This window comes from Octopus bimaculoides, chromosome 7, assembly GCF_046866305.1.
Source record: "Octopus bimaculoides isolate indiv1 chromosome 7, ASM4686630v1, whole genome shotgun sequence".
NCBI classification, from domain to species: Eukaryota; Metazoa; Mollusca; class Cephalopoda; order Octopoda; family Octopodidae; genus Octopus; species Octopus bimaculoides.
Window position 1 is genome coordinate 7,020,923 of NC_142934.1, and position 24,751 is coordinate 7,045,673.

Consider the following 24,751-nt stretch of genomic DNA (forward strand, 5'->3'; position numbering starts at 1 on the left):
AGTCTGTTTATGTTTCCATTATTTTTTATTTATATTCATTTTCATTATTTGGATATTACATATTTATTTTAATAAGTTGATTTTCAGCTAAAAATAACGAAGATTAAAGTATACGGAGATACTCTCACGAAATAATTTTCTGATAAAAATTCCTATTTATCATATATTTTATATAAACTAGTAAGCATCAGAATTAATAAAAATATAACGGTATTTGAATACTTATACATTGCAATATATATTCAATATGTAGTTTTGAATATCTATATTGGTTTACAAAGTGTTTATTTTTTATAGATGAAATAAAACTAAATTATCTCAGAATCAGCGAGGAGAGTTTGAAGCATTTTTGCTAACGTTCTTCAGGAGTTCAAGATTTTTGAAATCATTATACAATTATTAATTTTGTTTCTTTATACGTTCAGTTAATTTATTAAATTTTTAATCACTATTTTTCTTTATTTGCTGTCTGATTTTTTGTACCAACAGTTTTAATTTTATATTTATGGAACTCAAATAAACTTACACAGGAATTCTATAGTTGAATGCTCGTTGTATTTTAGTGTTAAAATACTGATTTAACCACATTACTAACTCATTTGGATGGAACAACCTTTTTATTTTCCTTATTTAAGTATGATTTAAAACCGATTTTTCTTCCAGTTTTGGCGACAAGTTATTCATTCACTTTCGGCCGATACTAAAAGTTTTCCCTTACAAAATCTTGATTCTTCGAGTAAATAATGTTTGCCAACACATTTCAGCATTCCATTGACTAATACATCTGTGTAACTTGTTGATAGTAAATAAAGATAACTCTGATTTCCAAAATAAGGAAAATATATGGAAGTTTTGTGGCGAGACATTTACAAATGTTCGTAGCTTCTTACGATATTACTAAACTGGAAAGGGAAGGCCGATTGAAGAAAGCGTGTATTACATTTAATATCTGAGGCTTAGGTTATTGTCTGCAATAGGTCGCTAGAAGTCCTTATAGAAATCAGTAAAACTCGACTTAGGCTTTAATTATAATTTTAAAGCCAATTCATCGAAATCTTGCAGCTATACTTAATCAAAAGCAAATTATATTTCCAGTATCTCTTTAAGTAGTGTTTCGCCAACATTTTATATCATTTAAAAAAACAATGATAATATTTAAACTATTCTCACATATATTTATTTTTAATTCGTTGAAACATGTCCAATATTTACATAGACACAGACACACACATACACACACATACACACACATACACACACATACACACACATACACACACACACACACACACACACACACACACACACACATATATATATATATATATATATATATATATATATATATATATATATATATATATATATATATGCACATATATATATATATATATATATATATATATATGTACGAGGTCTGATCAATAAGTATCTGGACTGTTGCTATAGTAACGACGCTAAAGCACGCAGAATGAAACCACTTGGCACAGATGGACATTGACCTCTGCTGTGACCATGACAGAGACAGTTGTCGTGGCGATACCTGCTCAGAGGCCTACGCAACGTTGCCGAAGGTGTATGGTGAGGAGTGTATGAGCCGCACACAAATGTACGAGTGGTTCAAACGTTTTCAAGATGGCTGAAACATATCGATATTGACAAACTTTCTGAGAGACACGCAACTAGCAGAACTGAGACTAACATCACAGATGTGCATGCAGTTGTAAGGGGAAATCATCGAATCACCATCCGTGACTTATCAGAGGATGTGCAGATTAGTCACGGTTCAGTTCAGTTCATTATCACTGACGATTTGGGCACGAGACGCGTGTCTGCCAAGTTTGTGCCAAAACTTGCTTCAGATGACCAAAAAGGCACTCAAGTTTCTGTTTCACTGTGTCGAGAACGATGAAAACGTTTTGAAAACATTGCTTTTGGCAAAATTTGATGAAGTTTCTCTGCTCAACTTTCGCTCTCATAGTCAATGTGACAAACACTCGCTTCACACGTTAATTCCAAGCGGTGCATGCACGGCAGCAGTTCCAGTCGTTCTGTGTCGAGCGGTTTCACTCTTCGTGCTTTAGCATCTTTGTTGTGGCAACAGTCCGGATACTTCTTGATCAGATCACGTATGTATGTTTGTATATATATATATATATATATATATATATATATATATATATATATATATATATATATATATATATATATATATATATATATATATATATATATACATATATATATATATATATATATATATATATATATATATATATCTACATATATGTGTATATATATATACATACATGTATATACATACATATCTTATATATATAAATATATATACATATAGATAGGCTTCTTCATATATCTATATGTGTGTATATCTTTATATATGTATGTATGTATTTATATATATATATATATATATATATATATATATATATATGTGTGTGTGTGTGTGTGTGTGTGTGTATGTATACGTATGTATATCAGATTAGTCACGAAGCCTAATCTTGTCTTTATCTACTTTCAGTAAACATATCTACATCAAATGTCGTTCTGTTTTCTTACGTTTCATTTTGTCATCTTTCAGTTAACCTTATTTTATACAAGGGCCTTTGCTTTCATTTATTCTTGCATTTTATGTTATCGTTTGGCAGCAATTATCTACTCTCCAACACACATGGAACATTGGCTTTTCCTCTGATAATCTTCATCTTCGTCTGCAGTTCGAAGTGTAACCAAGAATATCTTCACATGCACCACTTGTGATTATAATTGAAAAGCTGTCTCTTCAATTCCTTAACTTCCCTCTTTCCTTCCTATGGACTCACTCACAGACTTCAGTATATAAGTTTCTTACTCGCCAACTATATATATATACATAAATATACATATGTGTGCATGTGTGTGTGAATATATATAAAGGTGTGTGTGTGTGTGTGTGTATGTGTGTAGTTATGTCATGTTCTGCTAGTCAATAAAAGTACTATACGTACTTCCAGATTTGCATATGGGCTTCTGTAGTGTGTGAATAAGTAATTGAATAAGTTAGAGTCAACAAGAAGGGGTACAGTTGGGCATTTATTTGCAATCACTACAATTGTTTCCACGCAACGTAGTTCTCGAGTCTTGCAGGTTTTTGTTTATGGAACTGTTATCCTACATTATGAGATCTAGCTGTGTTTCCTCATGAAATATATAAATATTGTCTCCATAAATTGAAATTCTCGGCTTCCACAGCATCCCATCTATATGTCGTGGCCTGGAGTTGGTAGTAGCCACTGAGTATATCAAGAGATGTGTTGTTGCTGAATGTCCGTTGGCAAGCTGCAACCAAACAGACATACAAATCGGATGCTTTTGAAGTCGAGAATTTAAATTTACTGAGATAATATTCATATATCGTCTCAGGAAACACAACTAGATCTCATAATGTAGGAAAATGACTACATAACGAAATAGCTGCAAGCCTGGAGAACTGCGTTGCGTGGAAACAATTGTAGTGATTGCAAATAAATGTCCAACCCTACTCCTTCTTGTTGACTAACTTATTCAAATATATATATATATATATATATATATATATATATATATATATATATATATATATATATATATATATATATATATATATATATATATATATATATATAATATGCATGCTGCAGGGGTGGCTCTGTGTTTAAAAAGGTGGCTTTGGAATTAGGTAGTTTCAGTCCACTGCACACCACTTTCGGCTACTGTCTTCTACTAATCCCCGTGCGACCAATGTCTCGCGAATTAATTTGTTAGAGAAAACTGTGTGGAAACACTTCGTATGCGTGCTTATATGTGTATATATACACATACGTATATATATATATATATATATATATATATATATATATATATATATATATATATATATACATATACATATACGTATATATATATATATATATATATATACATATATGTATATATATATATATATATATATATATATATATGAATGTTTGTGTATAGGTATGTATGAAGTGTGTATCTTTGTATCTCTGTGCCCCCCATTCAATGATCGATTGCTTTATTCCCCATCTACTCGTCGAAGGAGGTTGATAGTACCAAAGAAATAAAATAGGGTGGTTTCTTCGACTAAAATCTTTGGAGGGAGTGTCCCAGTGCAGCAACAGTGAAATGACTGACGAGTAAAAGATAAAAGATAAATGCATGTGTGTGTGTGTGTACGCGGGCGCCTGTGTGTGTGTGTGTGTGTGTGTGTGTGTGTGTGTGTGTGTGTGTGTGTGTGTGTGTGTGTGTGTGCGTGTACGCGGGCGCCTGTGTGTGTTGTGTTTATATACGAGTGTACGTCATTCTCCTTTTGCTCCCAATCAAAAAATGCTTCCACCACTTCCCTTATTATCAAAACCCTCCTCCCACGTTTCCGATATCATACAAAAACATCTCATTTTCTATATTTTTCTATTTATTCTTTTCTCTATAAATCTATAAATCCCTAGACTTATATTACCATTTTACTTCCCTAGCTCCCCACTCGTACTATCACTCGTAATATCTAACCTCTCTGTGTATTCTTTACTTCCCTAGCTCCCCACTCGTACTATCACTCGTAATATCTAACCTCTCTGTGTATTCCATCCTTTTTATGTTTTATTCTCCGCTCAATTGAATAATTTTCCTTTTTCACCTGCTACATTGTCAGTGAGCGTCTTTATGTACTTTGTATTATATAATCCAGCTCGTAATTCATTCTCTGTTCCAATTTTTGAGTGTCAGACGTTGTTTTCTTCTTCCAATTTACTGGAGCTTGACAGAAAGAGATAGAGCAGCAAACGGAATTTGACACGGGTCTTGGCTTGTACATACACATACACATACACATACGCGCACAAGTATTTATGTATGTATACGTTTCTGCGTATTCACGCCAACACTATCGCTACATACAGTAATCCTAAACCTTACCCTAACCTTCTTTCATAGTACTTGAACGTGACTGAATAGACACGTGAATTGATGTGTATATATGCATACACACAAACATACGATAAAGGTAAACCTCATTATACATCTTCTTCCTTTATTATTCACCACAACAATGTCCGCTTTCCGATGTCTGGTCGAGTGATCGCATTGGATCACCGCATACCACAGGATTTTGCAATCCTTTGTTTTCGGTGACTCCTTCTGGAGTCATCATCATCATCATCATCATCATCATCATTATTATTATTATTATTATTATTATTATTATTATTATTATTATTATTATTATTATTATTATTATTATTATTATTATTAAGGCGGCGAACTGGCAGAACTGTTAGCTCGCCAGACGAAACGCTTACCGGCATTTAGTTCCGCTCAAATTTCACCGAGGTTGATTTTGGCTTCAGCCTTTCGAGTTCAATGAAGTACCAGTTGAGATCTTCAGTCGATGTATTCGATTAGTTGTCTCCACTAAAAAAATTGTTCGCCTTGTGCCTATATTAGAGAGGATTATTATTATTATTATTATTATTATTATTATTATTATTATTATTATTATTATTATTATTATTATTATTATTTTATGTTTGACTTTTGTTTTGCATTTGTACAAGTTCGATCCAAGTCTCACCCAGAGACCTCAAGAGACAACAAGTTAGAAGTTCATGTAGGTGTTATGCCTAGGGTACCATATATTTGGATTTGTACAGTTTTGTTTAAGTGAATGTTTAAGAAACCATAAGAAAATTATGTGTTTGCTTTAAAATTTGAGATCACATAGACAGTATTTTACGTAGGATATGGGCAGTTCCCATGAGCACTATCTTTTGAACTTCAGCCATTTTGGGGTTTCCTGGAATCTGATCTAGGTAGTAATCAGCCCGTTTCGCTGTCATTCCCAGGGCACCTATGACAATAGGTATTGTTTTCGTCTTCAGATTCCACATTTTGCTAATTTCTATTTCAAGATTTTTATATTTGCTCAGTTTTTGGTAGGTCTTGCTCAGTTTTTGGTAGGTCTTGCTCAGTTTTTGGTAGGTCTTTACTCAGTTTTTGGTAGGTCTTGCTCAGTTTTTGGTAGGTCTTTATTATTATTATTATTATTATTATTATTATTATTATTATTATTATTATTATTATTATTATTATTATTATTATTATTTAAGTAGTTTACTCGTTCTTCAGATTTATGTCACAAACAACACAAGTTAAACAAGTATATTGCTGTATTTTAACACCGACCATTTTGTTTCTATTTGTGAAAATAGAACATGTCTAGAAATCCATCAGACTCCAGAACACGTCATACCAGTTACGTAAGTGTTAACAGACTTGTCGCTGGTAAATTAAACAGCTAAGTAGAAAAGGAAAAAAATCAGTCAGACAAACCCAAACAAAAAAGAAATGTTAGTCGCGGGCTAATATGATTTTGTTTCTATTAGAAGAGACTCAGCATACATTTCGGTACTTTTGCTGTCAATACAAAGAAGTATAGCTTTCACCGTTCTTGTCGAAGTAGAGGTTACAGAGTCACTAAATGAAAGCGAACATATACTTGAGAAGTAGACCACTATTAGTGGCTGGAATATCAATTTTCTTTTATACATGTGATTTAGAATCTTTGGTGCTTTTTAAAAAAAGGGTACCTTATTGATGTTATCGGCATTTCGTCCGGTTTTACTTCCTGAATTCAAATTCAGCTAAGTCGGCGACCTATAGAGATTATCATGACTATAGCTTATTAAAAGAACATCGATTACATTAGTCCTTAGGGGCTATTTTTTCATATTTCACTGTTTTATATAATAATTTTCTTTGTCTCCAGTATATCCTGCTTAAATTCTCTCAGTTGTATGTGTGTGCAGAAGATATACTATTCGGTCCTGTTCATTGATTCTAAAGTGTTTCTATGCTAGTATTTGCCGCAAGCTTTCTTATATTACTTTCTTTATATAGCAAGATAATTTTCCTAGTTTCACTGTCTTCAGGTTGGTTTATGCACATTGTCCTCAGCATAATATCATGCAAATTACTTTGCAATAATAGACATTTTTTTGAGGAAAGTTTTCTTAACATTGTCATTGTATAACTTGAGGTAGTCCATATACAAAAAAATAAATGCTTTTATCTGATTTCACCGTTGTTTGATATGCCAGTTTAAGATGTTAGCTTCAGACAGAAGACAACCGGATATGGAATCCTTGGAGTTTTTCTTTTTCCAAGGCATTTAAATATTTTGATATGCTTGCTGCTCATCTGGAAACATATTTTTTCCAGTTGATTATTTACTTCGGTAAAATTAAGGCAAATAATCCTGTGTAAGTTTTTAAAAAGATAAGTTATAGATTCGTAAGTTTTAGGGTCTACAGATTCTTGATGATGTATTCGTTCTTTTCAATAACATTGTTTGTAGGGTCTCTCGCTGCCACTGTTCCCTTTGTTTCAGTCATTAGAATGTGGCCATGCTTGTGCAACGCCTTAAAAGAATTTTAATCGGACGAATCGATACAAATACTTTTCAAAGCCTTGTATTTTTTCTATCGGACCTATTTGCCGAACCGCTGAGTTACAGGAAAGTAAACACGCCAACATCGCTTATCAAGTGATGGTGGAGACAAACGCAGACACAGACACCCCCCACACACACACACTCACGCACACACATATACAACTGGTTACTTTCAGTCTCCAAATCCTCTTACATGGCTTTCGTCAGCCTGTGGTTATAGTACAAGGCACATGCCGAAGGTGCTACATAGTGGAACGGAACTTGCAGGCATCTGATTGAGAAGCAAACTTCTTACCGCATTGCCACACCTGCCCCTGTTGTTGACATTTTATCACAGAATTTGATCATAATATTCTCCCAAAGTATGTGACAAAATTGTTATTTACGAACCCAGCATCTAACAAAAGTTTTGAGACCGTAAACCATGATTATATCACGGACATGAGCAAAACGAATTAAGTAAATAACAGAATGTGATAAAATAAAACCCTAGGTCAGTTACAGAATACTTAACAAAAACAACTGAAAGCACAATGCAGTCATTATTGAAAAGAAGACTACGTAATATCGTTGGAGCATACAATGAACTTTTATCCTTTAAAATGCTTAATTTATTTTCACCTTTAGCTTGTTATCGTTACCATTTCCATATTATAAATTTCCTATACTTTAATCATCTTATATCTCTTTTTTTTTTATTTCTCTTTTTTTGTTTGTTTTCTTGGTTCTGTTTTGGTGTTTAGTGTTTTGTATGTGTTTTGTATGTGTTTCATGCTTTGGTGTCGTTGAGTTGTGAATCTTCTAACATATACTTGTTGCACATGTAAGTGCTGTCTGATCGGGTTTCTTACTGTTCGTCACTCGTATTTTTCTGATATATATTTTCTCTTTTAAATAAGTCAATAGATAAGTATTTAAACAATATCTGCTTTCAGTTAGCTACTCTGTTAAGATAGTTTTCCCTTGAAAACATTTTGTAAAGGATATAATAAGGTAGTTTCTGTTTTAATTTGCGCAAATCGACGCAAAACGTCCGTCTCCTTTTGTCGTACTTCTTATACCCCAGATTCCATGTGTGTATGTGTGTGTGTTCCGTTTATTAACTCTAGGCTGGAGAATATGGTTTTTATTCGTATTATTTGCCCTTTCTGCGTGCGACGGTATTGGATAAACTCTTAATTGTTCTTTTACTGATATTAACCGTGCTACTATTGTTTAGAAAGCCCTGAGGTCGATGACAATTATAAACAGAATACACTAATCATAGATAGAAATGATCAGTAAATTTTACAAGTGTTATGCAGCTATTGCACATTCACCCCACTTTTTCCATTTTCTTCTTTTTTAACATTGAATACTTTCGGAATACTCGAGCACCATTCTTGCATGCTAAACGCCACCAGTTTTCTTTTTCTTATTCTTTTTCATATTATTATTATCATTATTATTATTATTATTATTATTATTATTATTATTATTATTATTATTATTATTATTATTATTATTATTATTATCATTATTATTATTATCATTATTTATATTTATCAGTGAGCTGGTTGTATCGTTACCACGCCGGCCAAAATGCTTAGCGACATTTCGTCAGTCTTTACATTCTGATATCGATTTGTATTTATCGTTTCGAGGTCGATCTAGTAAGTTCAATTAAATGTTGGTGTCCTTGCAATTTACCATCGCCCTCCCTGAAAACGCCGGTGATGTGCTAAACTTTGAAAATTTGAGATAATATTTCAAGGTATTAATCTGGCAGAATCGTTAGCACGCCGGACGAAATGCTTAGCGGCATTTTGTCCGTCTTTACATTATGAGTTTAGATTCCGACGAGATCGACGTTGCCGTTCATCTTTTCAGGGTCGATAAATTAAGTACCAGTGAGACACTGGGGTCGATGTAATCGACTAGCCCCTTCCCCCAAAATTCGAGGCCGTTTGCTTTTAGTAGAAAGGAGTATCATTTTATATTATAGTGGCTCATTCTGTACTCATCATAGCCCTGTAAATCTATATTTGTTTTTACCAATTTCGTCGACTGAAATTCAATTTACTTCTCAAAATTTTCATTCCTACTGTTTGTAATGTAATTAAGACAAAGCGATTTTAAAAGTTGCAAGGGTTTTCTCAATTAGTAGACCACGATACCGTACAAAAACGTTGTCAGTTTTGATTTGAGGAGGGAGGAGATATCCAGGGTAGCAATCTTGCAAAAGTCAACGAGAAAATATGACATATTAACACTCTGGACAAAATGCATGGTGGCGTTTCTTCCATCGCTCTATGTATTTAGTTCAAATATTGCCGAGGTCAATGTTGTCTATCTTTCTTTCAGAATCGCTAAAATAAAGTAGCAGTGAAGAACTTGGATCGATATAATCTGATATTCCCCCTCCACAAAATAACTGGGCTTGATTCAAAAAGAGAAAAAAAAAATTCTCCACCTTACGTATGTCCATTGTTTTAGTTTTGCAATTTTGTATCACATTGAAATTAATATATGCAATATGGGTTCAATATTTGTTACTGTGATACGTTGAGGATTAACTATGTCTGACTCCCAAAACAGGGGGAAGTGAATAGTTGTACCACAATGGTTTTTCTTAAAGCGGTTAAATGCTGAGGGCTCGACTCGTATAGCGCAGCTTAGCTATATAACTATGTTGCAAGTATATTTTGTCAAAATAATAATAATAATAATAATAATAATTGACAAAAGTGATAATTTGTCATCTATATTACAGCAGAAGTTGCGAATATTTTCTTTTTGATATCACTAACGCTGAAAACCTGTTAAAGTGTCACAACTGTTACTGCTTCTCTCTCACTCAGGTGGGATTTTTGTATATATAGGAGTTCCAGTCACGAAGCTATTGAGTATGTAAAAGCAGGTCTCAATGGTTAACTGATTTATTTCTCATCAGAATGTCAGCATTGTTCCTGTTTAGATTCAGAATTTACCTGTTTTGAAGTGTAAACCAATTTCGTTGGAGAATTTTATCACTACAGGTATAATTGGTTTGCTACTTTTTTTAATGCAGCGTGTACAAGGTTACGAAGCAGGTCATTTTAGTTAGAAAGATCGTAGGCAACATTAATGATTACCATCTCATATTGTTTCTTGAAGTTCATTTGTCGTCCGCCATCGCCTCATTTAGAAGATGTACAGCCATTGTCTGTCAGACATATTGAATACAATGAATTCTTTTCAATAGACAACTCGTTTTGCGGTCTGTGACAATTTATGAGCTTTCACTGTATGTGTGTTAATGGCGAAAAGAGGTTTCTTGCTATTGAGATGGGAATTTTTCTTTTCTTTTGACTCTCATGAAAATTTGTTTCCCATTGTTTCGGATAGTCCTCACACACATAATTTTACAATAATCTATACGCAAATACTGGTAAAATAGCGAGTGGTCCAAATTATCTATGTCGGTTCATTAAATTTACGATTCATCTGTTCAACTTTGAAGACTCATTTATTACCAATTTCATGTATTTTGCTACCCAAAAAACATTTTAATGTCCGTGCTAAAATGCTAGCCGATAATCAACAAACTATTTTGCTGGCCTTTGCACTATCCCTATTTAGTACTTTTAAATAAAGGAAAAACAAAATTAACATTGAATGAAGTGAAAGCGGAAAGTACTTCTCCCACCTTGGAATATCCCAGTGAGTATTTCTTGAGACTGCAATTTATATTCATTGTGACCATTAAAATGTGTGAAATTCATTATGGCATCGTCAATCAATGTACTTCCTGCATACTGATTAGCAAGTTTTCTTGTTGACTCAGGTACATGAAATTTCGTACCTTGGCAACATATAATACGATCTTGCTAACATGATTGATTACCGTATAAGTGTAGGAATATACCAACTGAAGCCAACTGGGATACTGTTTCATCTGTTGGTGTTTTCTTGGGAACCATGTGTTCTTGCCAGTAAGGAACCATCTACGTCCTTAGTTCGAACTGTTTAAGAGCGTTCAAAACACATGCAGCATTGTAGTGCACTATCAAACGAAAACCTCCAAGCGTTTTGTTGTCAATGCCGAAAAGTTTCGCATTTTAATATAGCATCGTATTTTTCTCAACTTCTGCGATTTTACTCAGCGACGACCAGCTTTTAAGGGTAACAAGTTTTAAGTTGTCGCAGGCATAGCTAAGTGGTTAAAATTCTTCTTTTACAACCATGCAATCCAAGAATCGGTCTCACTGACCAGTATTTTGTGAACGTTCATTTACAACATTGGGCTCATTTAAACCTTGTAAGTAGATGTTAGTGGACAGAAACAATGTAGAAAATAGTCGGGTCTTTTATACTCAATTCAAAGGTTCAGCTTCATCATATTTGCGTTAGGTGTATTCTGTATGAGAATAACGAGGACTATTCAACACTTAGCATGATACTTAAATTCAATTATTACCTTGTCCAGTTCATCGAACAACTAGGCACTCACGTATCGAAAGCGACCTATGAGTTCATATTTAAGTAAAGCGAACATTTTGCTTCGTTTTAAGCACTCGGGTAGTTTGCACTGCTGTTTATTCATTCCTTGATGCTGTAGCTAATCATGGCACAATATGTATTTTTGTTAATAATTATAGACGGATGATAATCTGCTACCTATGTTGTTTCATTTGTTTCCCTAGCAAGAGCATGTGTTATTTTTTTTAAATATCACTTCTATTTGCTTAAACAAGAAGTTAACACGGTATGGTGGTTAGTTCTTGTTCATACGATTTATCGTGAGGACATATCTTCCGGTGAGCATAGCTGTTGACTCGACCATGTCGATCGTAATACAATGGGCAAAAGACTAGACAACTTCATCATAATGTGGTCAATTGCACTGATTACATGCTCTACGCTTCGCATTTCTTTTTCGGCTTTTATAGTTTGTAGCTAAGCATTGCCTTCATGCAGCTCACATCTTATCTTCCGCTTTTCTCTTTCTAGCCAAGTGCTTTCGGTCATTGCAGATTTCTAGCTCTGCTTTACTTCTCTTTCGACTTTTGCAGGGATGGGACGGAGTTCATCTTTTCACTTTCACTTCAGCATTGTTTGATTTTGTCTATGGCTTTCTTTTCAAAGTTTTTCTAATGCCGTGCTCTAATCTAAATCTTTCCAGGCAGCTGACTTTGAGTTTTTACTCAGTCGTTTCGTTTACTTGTATTTGTAGAAGAGATTGTTTCTTTCTTCATTTCCCTTTATTCCCTCATAAGGCTTTATTTGTTTACTTGTTTCTTGGAATTTCTCTAGTCACAATCTTTGTATATTTTATTAATAGTATATGCCTATATTTCACGTACATTATATCTATATCAGCTTTGGCTTGGTAGATTTGAAACTCTGTTACTCGGTTTTTCTTACGAAAATCAACTTCTAGTTTATCATTTTATTATGTTGGAACTGAAGTTTCTAACTTCGAAACTACATACATACATACGTCCACACATATCTATATGTGTGTGTATGTGTATATATATATATATATGAATACACACACACACACACACACACACACACACACACACACACACACACACACATATATTATCGTATATATAAAACGGATATTTTAAAATATTAGTCTCATACTTTTCTGGGTTTTTTCTACTGCTTTAGTTTATTTCTCTATGTTGTTGTTTTTTTTCTATCAGTTCCTTGAACGTCATATCTATATGGATAGTTCTATTAACATTCACTGGAATTGGGTGTCTGGGACTACTTTAATGTTCTCAGTTTTATTTTTTGTTTTACCTCTTTTAATAGTAGCTCATATTTTTAGTCCTGTTCTTATTTGTATATCTTGATTGAATTCATACACAATATCTATCTCGTAGAAGAATCTGCAAATGCATATTGAGTAATTTCCTTCATAAATAGTTTTATGGCTGCAATCTTCAAGAGATGCTTCCTATTTTCTCCTGCAGAATTTATAGCCTTTATAGCCATTTGTGATTGCATTCGGCAAATTTGTTAATGGAGTCAGTGGTAAACAAATTACAGAGGGCTAAGATGTTTCCTTCAAAGATTATAAGGCTTGTTTTATTATAAGGCTTGTTTTATTATAAGGCTTGTTTTAATCATCTCCTCTGTGCTTCGCAAGGATGTAGTTATTTTCTATTTCGATATATATACATATATATATATATATTTATATATTTATGCATATATATATATATATATATATATATATATATATATATATATATATATATATATATATATATATATATATATATATATATATATATATATATATATATATATATATATATATATATATATGTATATATATATGTATATATATATATATATGTATATATATATATATATTTATGCATATATATAGATATATATGTATGTATATATATATATATATATACACATATATATATATATATATATATATATATATATATATACATATATACACATACATATACTTCTATATATATATATATGTGTGTGTGTGTATATATATATATATACTCTCAGTAAGCAATTCACGACAAACTAAAATGAGTTTCTTCTTTGTGCTATCTTCATTCAATAAAAGGCCTGTTCCGCAGCAGCTTCTCTTTATATTTGTATATCCCTTTCCAGCGCTTCTGTTCTCCCCCGTAAGATGTCATTGCTTTCCATGTGAGTAGACAGTTTGTTTTATAGTGTGTAAGGACCTTGTAAGTTTGGGTACGCAGCGTATAGGCTTGTAATTTGGTGTTTCTCAATTGATTTTGTTTTGGGAATTAATATTGTTTTCCTCTCCAGCAGCCATTCAGATGTTGACTCTGATCTGCTTACGAGTTCATTGAATATTGCTGCTACAGATTCATGAGTACTGGGCCCGGTGCTTCAGCCAGAAATTGGGTACTTTGTCAATTCCAGGGGATCTCCAGTCGTTTGCAGTGTTGGTGAGTGTTTTGTTGGCTAAAGGTAGCCATGTTGGCTGTGCTATTGTACCATTTTAACCTTTTCCCTTCTCATCCATTTTGCTTTTTGGTTGTGCCGAATGCATTTGTTCTATATTCCGTGCTAGTTTGCTTTCATATCTGTTGATATTGGTGTGTTCTCCAGTGTTTTCATTTATTTTATTTTTGTTATTGTGATAATGTCCCAGTAAAATACTTCTGTATTTTATTTATCTCGTTTTCTTAGAAGATACGCTTCAGTTTTTTTTTCTTTTTGCAGTATCATCTGCACGCTTTTGCTCTATAATTTGCTTAAGCATTTCTATTGCATCCAGAAGTGTTTTCTTTTTAAATTTACGAGGATCTTTGTCCCTGTTTTCATGTCTCAGAATTACTTTTCCATTCCACTAGGTTAAACAGGTTTTTTTATTCTAAAATCTATTTAGTATATTTACTTTCAACTGATTATTGTTATGTTAGGCTGCAGATATTCCTTGTGGATTAGGACCAATCCGTTTATTTCAATATTCCCTCTGCTACTAAATTGTTTTGATGATACCGTCTGACATCATTAGATTTGTTTCTTTTCGTCGGTAGAATTTCTGGGAGATCCGTGTTACATGTATTTATACTTTCAGGGACCGTCTAGTTTTGGGGTCAGAGAGACAGTATTTCATGTTAATCGATGTCCATAGATTTTGTGATTTTGCCTGAATATGTTCTTTATTGGTTCTCTTTGGATCCCTGTACTGTGACCTATGTTGTCTTCTTGTGATGAATGTTTTCATACCTTTTGTTGTTACAGGTGTGTTTGAGGGAGTTTTGTTGTTTTTGTATTCGGTTCAATATTTCGAAGGGTACTTTTCGTGACTGTCATCATCGTTGTCTATATTAATTCGTTTTTCTTTGTAATGCCCAATCCATTTCCCAGTACCTACACCATCAACCACACAGCTACACATACACACACGCGCACGTCAATGTCACCAGCCCCCTTCCACACGCACATACACGCTCTCACATATACACGCACGCGCACCTTCATTTTGGGATGACCACTACTTTATTATGTTCCCTTCTTCCCTGCTCTCCTGTGTGACCCCTCTGTTCGTTATTCGCCATGATAGGTCACTAGCCACTAAACCTTTCTCTATTTTCTGTCCCTGTTTTTATTTCTTTGTTTTATTTCTGTCGAAGAGCCTAGGCTCGAAACGTAAAAGACTTTCTCACTTTCCAAGCGCTGAACTAATACATCTGTTTGTTGTTTACATCCCCATTTTCGAGTTTTGTTTTTTCGTAAATTTTCACCATATATATATATATATATATATATATATAGGCGATTCATTGCAATTCATTTAGCTTTCTTCTTTGGATTTGTTGTATTTTAAAAAATAAGTTGTTTCTTTTTGTGTGGATCAGTATATGCAAAATCATTTTAAAATTTATATACTTTGCATTCACATTTTATGTTATTCGTTTATTTTTCTTCATCAATTTATACGCTTCTCTTATAGGGACTGTGCATGTTTTATATTGTGTTAATGTTTATAGGAATGTAGCACTTTAACATAGTATTCATTGCTCCAACGGTCTGATATTTGTTTCTTTATTTGTGACACTTGAGGTAGGGGACGGCCCGGTTTATTCACATTGAATCTTTTGTGGGAAGATGCAAAACGCGTTATACATTTCATTCGTAACGAGTTCAAGCCAAGCGTCTGATACGAAACTCCAAATATATCGTTATCTGGTCGATTATTTTCGTAGCTCTTTGATGTGTTCATGGATACGGGTAATCTGTTTTAAATAAGTTTTGTCCGTTATATGTCGTGTTTGTTTGTTTGTCCGTAGGCAAGATATCTCAAGAATCACTGGATGGATTCGGATGGAACTTTTAGGGATGTTTGGCCTTGTGACTGACACAAACTGATTAGATTTTGGGATCGATTCGGTACCGGACAAGGATTCAGGATTATTTTTCCTGTTTTGTTTTTTTTTACTTAATTTTTGAGCGCGATCGGGTTCATTTTCAGTATTCATGTTGATGGGAGCAGTCGAGTGTATTTCAGATATTCTCATTTTAAAAATATCATCTTCGGCTCATCGTTGAGCAGACGTTGATATTGCCTTGGCGGGGGTTTGCGTTCTGTGAGTGCTCCTGTTTATCTTATTCTACTCTTTAGAATAACTAATATATTTTATGTTTATTGGAAAGATAAGCTGTGAGGTTACATGTTCCCAGAATCATGGTCAGGCGAATTATAAAAACGAATTCAAAGTGCCTGGTCGGAGTAACAATATGCTGTGTTAAATAGACAAAATACATTTTATTTCCTATGAGTACATCCTATGAACTATTATGATTGACGTTATATAAAGACAGATGGGAAGAAGATGGATCTGGAGTGCCGGATGTTGGTAGCTATAGTGGTGAAGTTAAATGAGGGACTGATAGTGGTTGGGGCGATTCTGGGTACGAATGTTGTTGAAAAGTGCTTGAGGGAGATATATGATGGCATAGAGAGGATAATGGTGATGATGATAATTAGTTGTTGTGGAGATTGGGATCACGGTGGTGGTGATGTGGGAAATGAGAATAACAACGGAGGGATGATAATGATGATGACGGTCATGACGATGGTGATTACGATGATGATGATGATGATGCTGCTGCTGCTGCTGCTGCTGCTGCTGCTGATGATGATGATGATGATAGTGCTGGTGATGGTGGTGCTAAGACTGCGGCAGGGGAGATGATAAACGAGAATTGTGATGGCGGAGATAGTGTTTTTGATGACGATGATCCTGATGGTGGTGATTGTTAGGAGCAGGAAGAGGAGGAGGAGAATAATCATGGTGTTAATGATGGAAGTGATGCTAAGAGTTGTAGATGTGATACGTACGGATAGCGTAATTGTGCGCTATGATAATGGCGGTGGTGTGATGTGGTATATGTCTTGTGTGCGGATCAAATCTTTTGTGGTGATGGTGAATGTGGTGGCATTATGTCATTTTGCTTTTGGATAACCCGAATAACGTGATACTGCATTCATTTCCGGGACTGCGGAAATACCAACCTACATCATATCACCTCTGCCATCATCATCATCATCATCATCATCACTGCTCATACGCCCAATATCATCATCATCATAAAACCCACATATGTCGCCTTCACGGGCCATAAGTTCATCATCACATCATCATACTCTTAGCCCTCAACTACAAACCATCGGCACCACCATCAATGTCATTATTATATTTACCACCTACTTCCTCCGACTCCCCCTCCTCCCCACCTATGTCATCATCATGATCATCATCAACAACAACATCATTATCGCCTTCTTCATCGTCTCAGCTTAGCACCACCACAAAATCGTCGTCGATGTCGGCGCCAACATCATCATAAACAGCAGCAGCAGCATCACCTTTTTCATCACATTTTTGTCACTATATGTTCCTCTTACTGACAAGCTTCTAAGGTTTCTTTTTTGTTCTTGTTGTTCTTTGGAAATATGACGGCTTTTACCCTATATGAACAAGTCAGGTGTTTTGTCTAATTAATTTAGTGTCTTCTTAAACATGCCTTAAACTACATTACACATCATTCTGCCTCCGAAATTATTTTTCTTCGATTAAGATCTACGGTCATGATTGTTCACGCAGTGTAATTTGAACAATTTGGACCGTGAAAAATTCCTTCGCTGCACAGGCAACACCCAGAATTCTTTTGCTGTTTTTGCTATTTCGTTAAGTCTATTTATTTTAGTCAGAGACCGCTTCTGAGACCAGGTTGGTGCGACTTAGCGAAGATCTGTTTCAGGCGTTCTTTAATTTGAAGTATGCCTTGTTTTATGTTATATTTCTGTAATATTGGTATTCCCTCTTTTATAAATGATGCAGTTTTTTAATACTTCTTTTATTTTTCAAAATTAAGATAAGCAAAGGTCTTTTTTAATCTAAAATATACTCTCCTTCATTTTCTACAATGCTCTTCCATCTATCTGGTAGACTTCAAAGACCCTCTTCCAAAATTCACTTGTCCGTGACGAAAAGTACTCCACCAGTACTGTTCTGACCTCTTCTACAGAATTCGTATTTTTTTTCCGTCCAATTGATTCTGAAGACTGTGGGATAAATGATAATCAAATGGAGCAATGTCTGGTGAATATGGTGGATGGAGCATCGTTTCCCATTCAAACTACTCCAGCCTTTGAAATGTCACCCTCATCGGATGTGGCCGAGCATTATCCTGATGAAGAAAGAACACTTTTCGTCATGAAACCAAAGATGGTTGTTTCTCTTCTAACGCTCACTTGAATGACTGGTCGAATGACCAAATCCAAGCTTCTCTGCTAGTTTCGCAGCAGTTTCGATGGGATTTTGTTCTTCCAGGGTTTGCAGGATGTCCTCGTTGAGCTCTACAGATCTTCCAGGACGAGGCTCGCCTTCTAGGCTGTAGTTTCCTGCTCGGAAATTCTGGAACCACCATTGACACTGGCTTACGCTTAGTGTCCAACCCCCAAATACTGCATTCATATTCCTCGCACATTCCGCTGTGTTGTTGCCTTTATTGAACGCATAAAGCAAAGTATACCGAATATGTTCTTTGTCACTTCCATTATAGCTTTGAAAAAATAACTGCCTATCTCTCTAGAACTTTTAGTTCATGGAATTGAAAACCCGCATTATTTATGGGATGGCCCAGTACCTTTTCCAGTGATAAAGCGAGTGTTTCTCTTGTTTTTTCTTTTCTGTCTTTGTTTTCCAACGTGCTTGCTTGGATTTCTATATTCCGTATGAGTAGATCCACCTCAACACATTAAATATATGCAGCCTATTCTTTTAACCTGTGGATATAGACATTCGGGAATGTTTTCATTAAGTGAGCCACAGCCGTTACAGTTTCATCGTTGGACATTTATCATTTGGAGGCACTCTACTTAGTGAATAGAAAGATGCTATCTCTTTAATTGTTTCAACATTTACATTGTGATCTTTACGATTTTAAACTGTACAATTTCTGCAAATTCATTTTATTTATCATGACGATGACTCGTGTATTCATTCTTAATTATTTTCGGTAGGTTCGAACATGAATATGCTAATTGCAATTGTATCTCATCAATGAAGAACAAATCATTCTTTTGGACGGGAGTGTATTCATGACACACTCAATTCATTAGCGCAAGGTGACTTTAGGGCACGCGGCATCTTGACATCATTCTCTCCAGCAGTAAATTTGAAAATGATTACCCATTTTATTTATTCTATTTGTGTTGGTCCCTATTCTGGCTTGCAGGTGTAATTTCTACTGTCATGAAGTACTTAACGACCGTAGTTTTATTTCGGTATAGATTGCGGCAGTGAAATATTCATGCAGAATATTAGCATTTTCCTATCGAGAGCATTCTAGCTTTTGTGTTTTATTTGCGAGTCTTGATTTTCTTTGCCAGCTTTTACTATGGTTACTGTGTTTTTGTTTCTGGATATGTCAAGTCTTGCGCAGTGTTACGAAGGGAATTATTTCAAATTTTCAAGTTTCGTATATTAATGCTATTTGCCATCTTTTGGCTAATGTGTTTCGAAGCCGTCCTATGTTAATATGACATGTTTTCCTTAATTTATTTACACGTGATATCTGAGTTAAAAGTATCATTTCCATTAAATAAATTATATGATGCTGGTATCAATAAAATTTATAAAAATTACAAAAATGGTTATCCTTCGAATTTTTCATTAGGTTCTGTTTTCGATTGATTTTCTTTATGACTTAATTGACATCAACAGATGTTACTCAGTAGTAATTTACTGCCCTCACATGTTAAACGTAAATACGTTTCCTTTTTTTTGCAATATCTCTTAGTGTTCACATTAAACATCCCGTGATGTTCTCTTAAGAGGGCCCCAGAGTGTTATTATCACTGAGTGAGAGAGCAGCGCATGCTATCAAAGTAACACTGGGGTGCTAATATACGAAGACCAATATAAGCATCATGACTATCCGTCTGACAAGGGTACAACAAGCACATGCATCACAACCATACGCGCGTGACATAGTGATCTCATATCAAAGTAAACAGCGCATGACCTCGCAGGTGGGGCCCATTTAGAATTTTATTCAGGCCGAGTAGCCCATCTCACTCAAAAGGTTCCTGAATAACAGTTATTTAAGAATTCAGGCAAATTTCTATTGAATCACCTGCTACACCTCCATGTTGCTGAAGTATATGCAGCATTGCGTGTTCCTCCTTTCGTTGCTGAGGGAGTGGAAACTCTTCTCGATATTGTATTGTATCAGTTTATTTTGTTATAGGGTCTGATTGTCCTATTTTGTTGTATTAACGTTTGTTTTGCGTATTGTTTGTGCATGCGAGCTGTGTTTTTTTTTCTGTTGGGTACCTGAGCTGTAGAGTATATGTTATGGGGTCTACTATTATTACTATTATTGAGTGAGCGATCAGTGCATGCCATCAAAGTGACACTACGTGCAAATATACGACACATCATAACAACCCGTCCGATAAGAGTACACCAGGCACATGCATCACAACCATATGTGCGTGACATGGTGATCTCATATCAAGATAAACAGCGATAAACCTTGCAAGTGGGGCCCAGTTAAAATTTTCTTCACGTCGAGTAGCCCGTCACACACAAAAAAGTCCTCAAATAAGGTCTGTTTTAAGGATGACGAACAAAAGACCCATGTTTCCATAGGTGAATTATTCAAACCTCAAAGAATTCCTCTCAGTACATGGCTATGGTACGCCCCCACTACTTCTGCTCGTGATCCGGGATCCACATATTTTCAGCCACATGTTCAACTGGTTACGATCCAACAACTAACACGCAAATCCGTGGTACTGTGCAAAATATTATTATTATTATTATTATTATTATTATTATTATTATTATTATTATTATTATTATTATTATTATTCAGTAGTTTTATTTTTATAACGTGCTTTCACTTCACTACCGAGCGCAGCTCTGTGTGCCTTGGGTATGTGTGTGGTTTGCTGCGATGCTCTTATGGTTACTGTATTGAACATTGAAAGTGTTTTGCGTAGGATGTGTGCAGTGCCCAGCAGTGCAATTTTCTGTATGTTATATATATTTGTAAGTCCTGGTGTTTTTGTAATGTATTTGTCTGAATATTTTTTTATTATATATCTTCGTATGTTAGCTAGTTTATTAGGGTTCCTTTTTGTATCCAGGTCTTTATTTAGATTAGTTTTCTTTCATATTTTATATGTATGTGTTGTTGCGTTTTCGTTCTTTGGGTAGAGCACTGCTGTAAAGTAAGCGTGTAGGAACGAAATGTATTCCTCACGTGTCCATTTATGCCGTTTTGGTTTTATTTGCGGGACATGAGGAACAACGTCCGACCCCTTATTTTGACGGTCATCATTTTCGTAGGGTACCGGTCCGTTCATTTCTGTTGTCAGATTGTTTTGCACGTGCAGCTCTTCGTACTTTTTGCGTAACAAGTTTAAAGTACGCTTATTATTATTATTATTATTATTATTATTATTATTATTATTATTATTATTATTATTATTATTATTATTATTATTATTATTATCATCCAGTAGACTTCTTGCGTACTTTCACTGCACTACCGAGCATAGCTTTGTGTGCCCTTAGTATGTGCTGTGGTTTTGCTTTGGTTTTGTTATTTTGTTACTGTATATTGAAAGTGTCCTGAGTAGGATGTGTGCGACGCGCTGTAGTGTTATTGTTGTGTCATGTATATTCTGAAATCCTGGGATTTGTGTGGCGTTTTTGCCCTTCCTAAAGCACATATTAAACGTAGTTTGGCTTTTAAGGTTACACATTCGGGTTATTTATGTTTCCAGATATTTGTGTTTCGATAGTTTCTCTTCTATAATTTATACTTTAGACATACATTGCCGACCGTTGTGCCTGATATGTTGATTACGAGGTATTGTTTTTTTGTGCTCCTTGGTAAAAGCATTTGGTCGACTAACCTGATCTCCATATTTGTGTTTACTGCCATAGCCACTGCATGGTTGCTTTGTCATTTTCTGAGACGTTCCTTGTAACTTTCGAACTACAACTTTGCTACCAAGTGTAAAAGTAGAAAATATAGCATACATACGCGAATTAACTTTTGTCAAATTTCTTGGTGCATGTACACAAAGATGAAATGAATGAAAATATTCGTACGAAAAAAAATTTACAGCGTAAAATGATATAATTCTTCCCATAACTAGTCATTTACCCACCTCTCCCTCCTATTCTTCTCCCTCCCCCTCCTCCTCCTTGCCTTTCTCCTTCCTCCCCTCCCCTCTTTCTCCTCCCTTTCTTCCTCCCTTTCTTCCTCCCTTTCTTCCTCCCTTTCTTTCTCCTCCCTCTCTTCTTCCCCTCTCTTCCTCTACCCTCTCTTCCCCCTCCATCTCCCCATCCCCCCTTCCCGTCCCCGTTTCCCCTCCTTTTCTCTACTTCTGTTTTTCCTTTCCTTTCATACTGCGCATAAAATTTGTTTACGCACTGCCTGCCACCAAGCCGAGTATGCGCATTCATCCTGCATCCTATTTTCTCTGTGTCTCTTATTTTTTTTCTTTCCCTCATTGTAATATGATGTAAAGCATGATTGAATAACCAACCAACCAACCAGCCAACCAACCAACCAACCAACCAACCAACCAACCAACCAACCAACCAACCAGCCGACCAACAAACCAGCCAACCTACATTTTTATCGACTATTATTATATATATATTTTCATTTACGCAACAAAAAATAAATGAATGAAAAAATCGTAGTGATTTCACAAGGTGTATTCATCGAAGCTGCTTCCCATATATTCAGATATTCAGAACATATCTTCAAGTTCTAACTGGATGAAGGTGAAATACTTTCTGCAGTGTCAAAGTTAACTGTTATGTTCCTTAAAGATACCTATTTGGAAATATTTACATGCATTGCAAATAGTGTTTGCATAATGATTTGAAGTACCATTATCTCCTTGCAGTTCCAAAGCCGTTTAATTTTCATTTCTTGTATTTATATATATTTGCATTGCTTTCACTTTCAAACATATATCAAGTAGGTAGATTGCATCTATAATCCTCATAGGCTCTGGTATCCTTTTCAAGGATAAAAATATCCGATTTTCTATGTTCTGTGTGGACTTTCATGTGTGATTTAACGTTTACATGTAGATTTCCGACAAATTTCTCTGGTTCACATTCATAATAAAATTCTGAGCGAGTCCTTCTGAGGTTTTTGCACAATTACCAGTGTATGACTGATGCAGTTTTGTAGTATGTCCCAACCTTCGTGATGTTTCTGTTGCAGGTTTTTTACACTTTGATAGAAGTAAGCTACAATCTCTAGTTTTTCGCCACATGTTCGCATGATCTATCTACATAATCAATATTCGGATTTCTTGTGTCTGTATCTTGTTTTCGAGATGCTACAATAGTGCCGCTGGAAACTTTCTATAAATCCTTTTTCCTCAACCTGACTCAAAAAAGGATGCTTCTAAACGAGAAGTTCTTGAAGGATATTCTATGAATATTTTCTCGGTCAGTTTTTATTTCTTGTCTTATTTTTACTTGTCTTGTTTTATGATATCTACTTAAATTTACCGGTTTTATAGTTCCATCTACTTCTTTCAGAATGTTTATCTATAGTCGACGCCGTCTTCACCATCACAACACAGTTTTCTACACTTGTTAAACTACTTTCACCATCACTGCTTTTTCTGTAGAATCTTCCAGTAGCAATCTTTTTGAAGATAATTAAGAATCCTGTAAATTCTTAGTGTCCCAACAGCTGTAACGGAATTGCACAGAATGAACGAGACTGTGCCAGCTGCTATCTCTGTTAACATCACTATTTTTCAGGTAGTATTTAAATATTTTAATCACCCTTCTGTCTTCATTTCTCAGCGCATCCTTCGTTTCTTTTTGTTTATGCGATCAACTTCTGAAATACCTATATGCACTCAAAAATATTTTATGAATCTAGTTTATATTTTCACTTTTGGAAAGATCAGTTCCTCTTCTCTGAAACATTTCCCCCTTTTCATGGTAAAAATACTACATTTATTAGTGCCGAATTCCATGAGTTATTTTCCTCACTGAACACTTGTACACCACAGTTCGACAAAGTGTGAACTCGTTCTTTGGTTAAGGTCAAACAACTGACAAGTAAATCTGTGGTACTGAGCAGAATATTTGCTGTAGCCCATCTTTTATACCATCTTTTATATTATTATTATTATTATTATTATTATTATTATTATTATTATTATTATTATTATTATTATTATTATTA

At 34.7% G+C, this 24,751-nt stretch overlaps 1 protein-coding gene across 12 annotated transcripts in view; it reads left to right on the top strand.

Annotated features, from left to right (window-relative positions):
• The window catches only part of LOC106869300 (uncharacterized), a 309,763-nt gene that overhangs the window by 278,070 nt on the left and 6,942 nt on the right, over positions 1-24,751 (top strand). For 2 of the 12 annotated variants that reach the window (XR_016242508.1, XR_016242509.1), the window contains one exon: positions 14,294-14,436. The exons of the other annotated variants lie outside the window; for them this stretch is intronic. The gene's annotated coding sequence lies outside the window, so the exon portion shown is untranslated. The remainder of the gene's footprint in view (positions 1-14,293; positions 14,437-24,751) is intronic. 12 annotated transcript variants of the gene reach the window in all.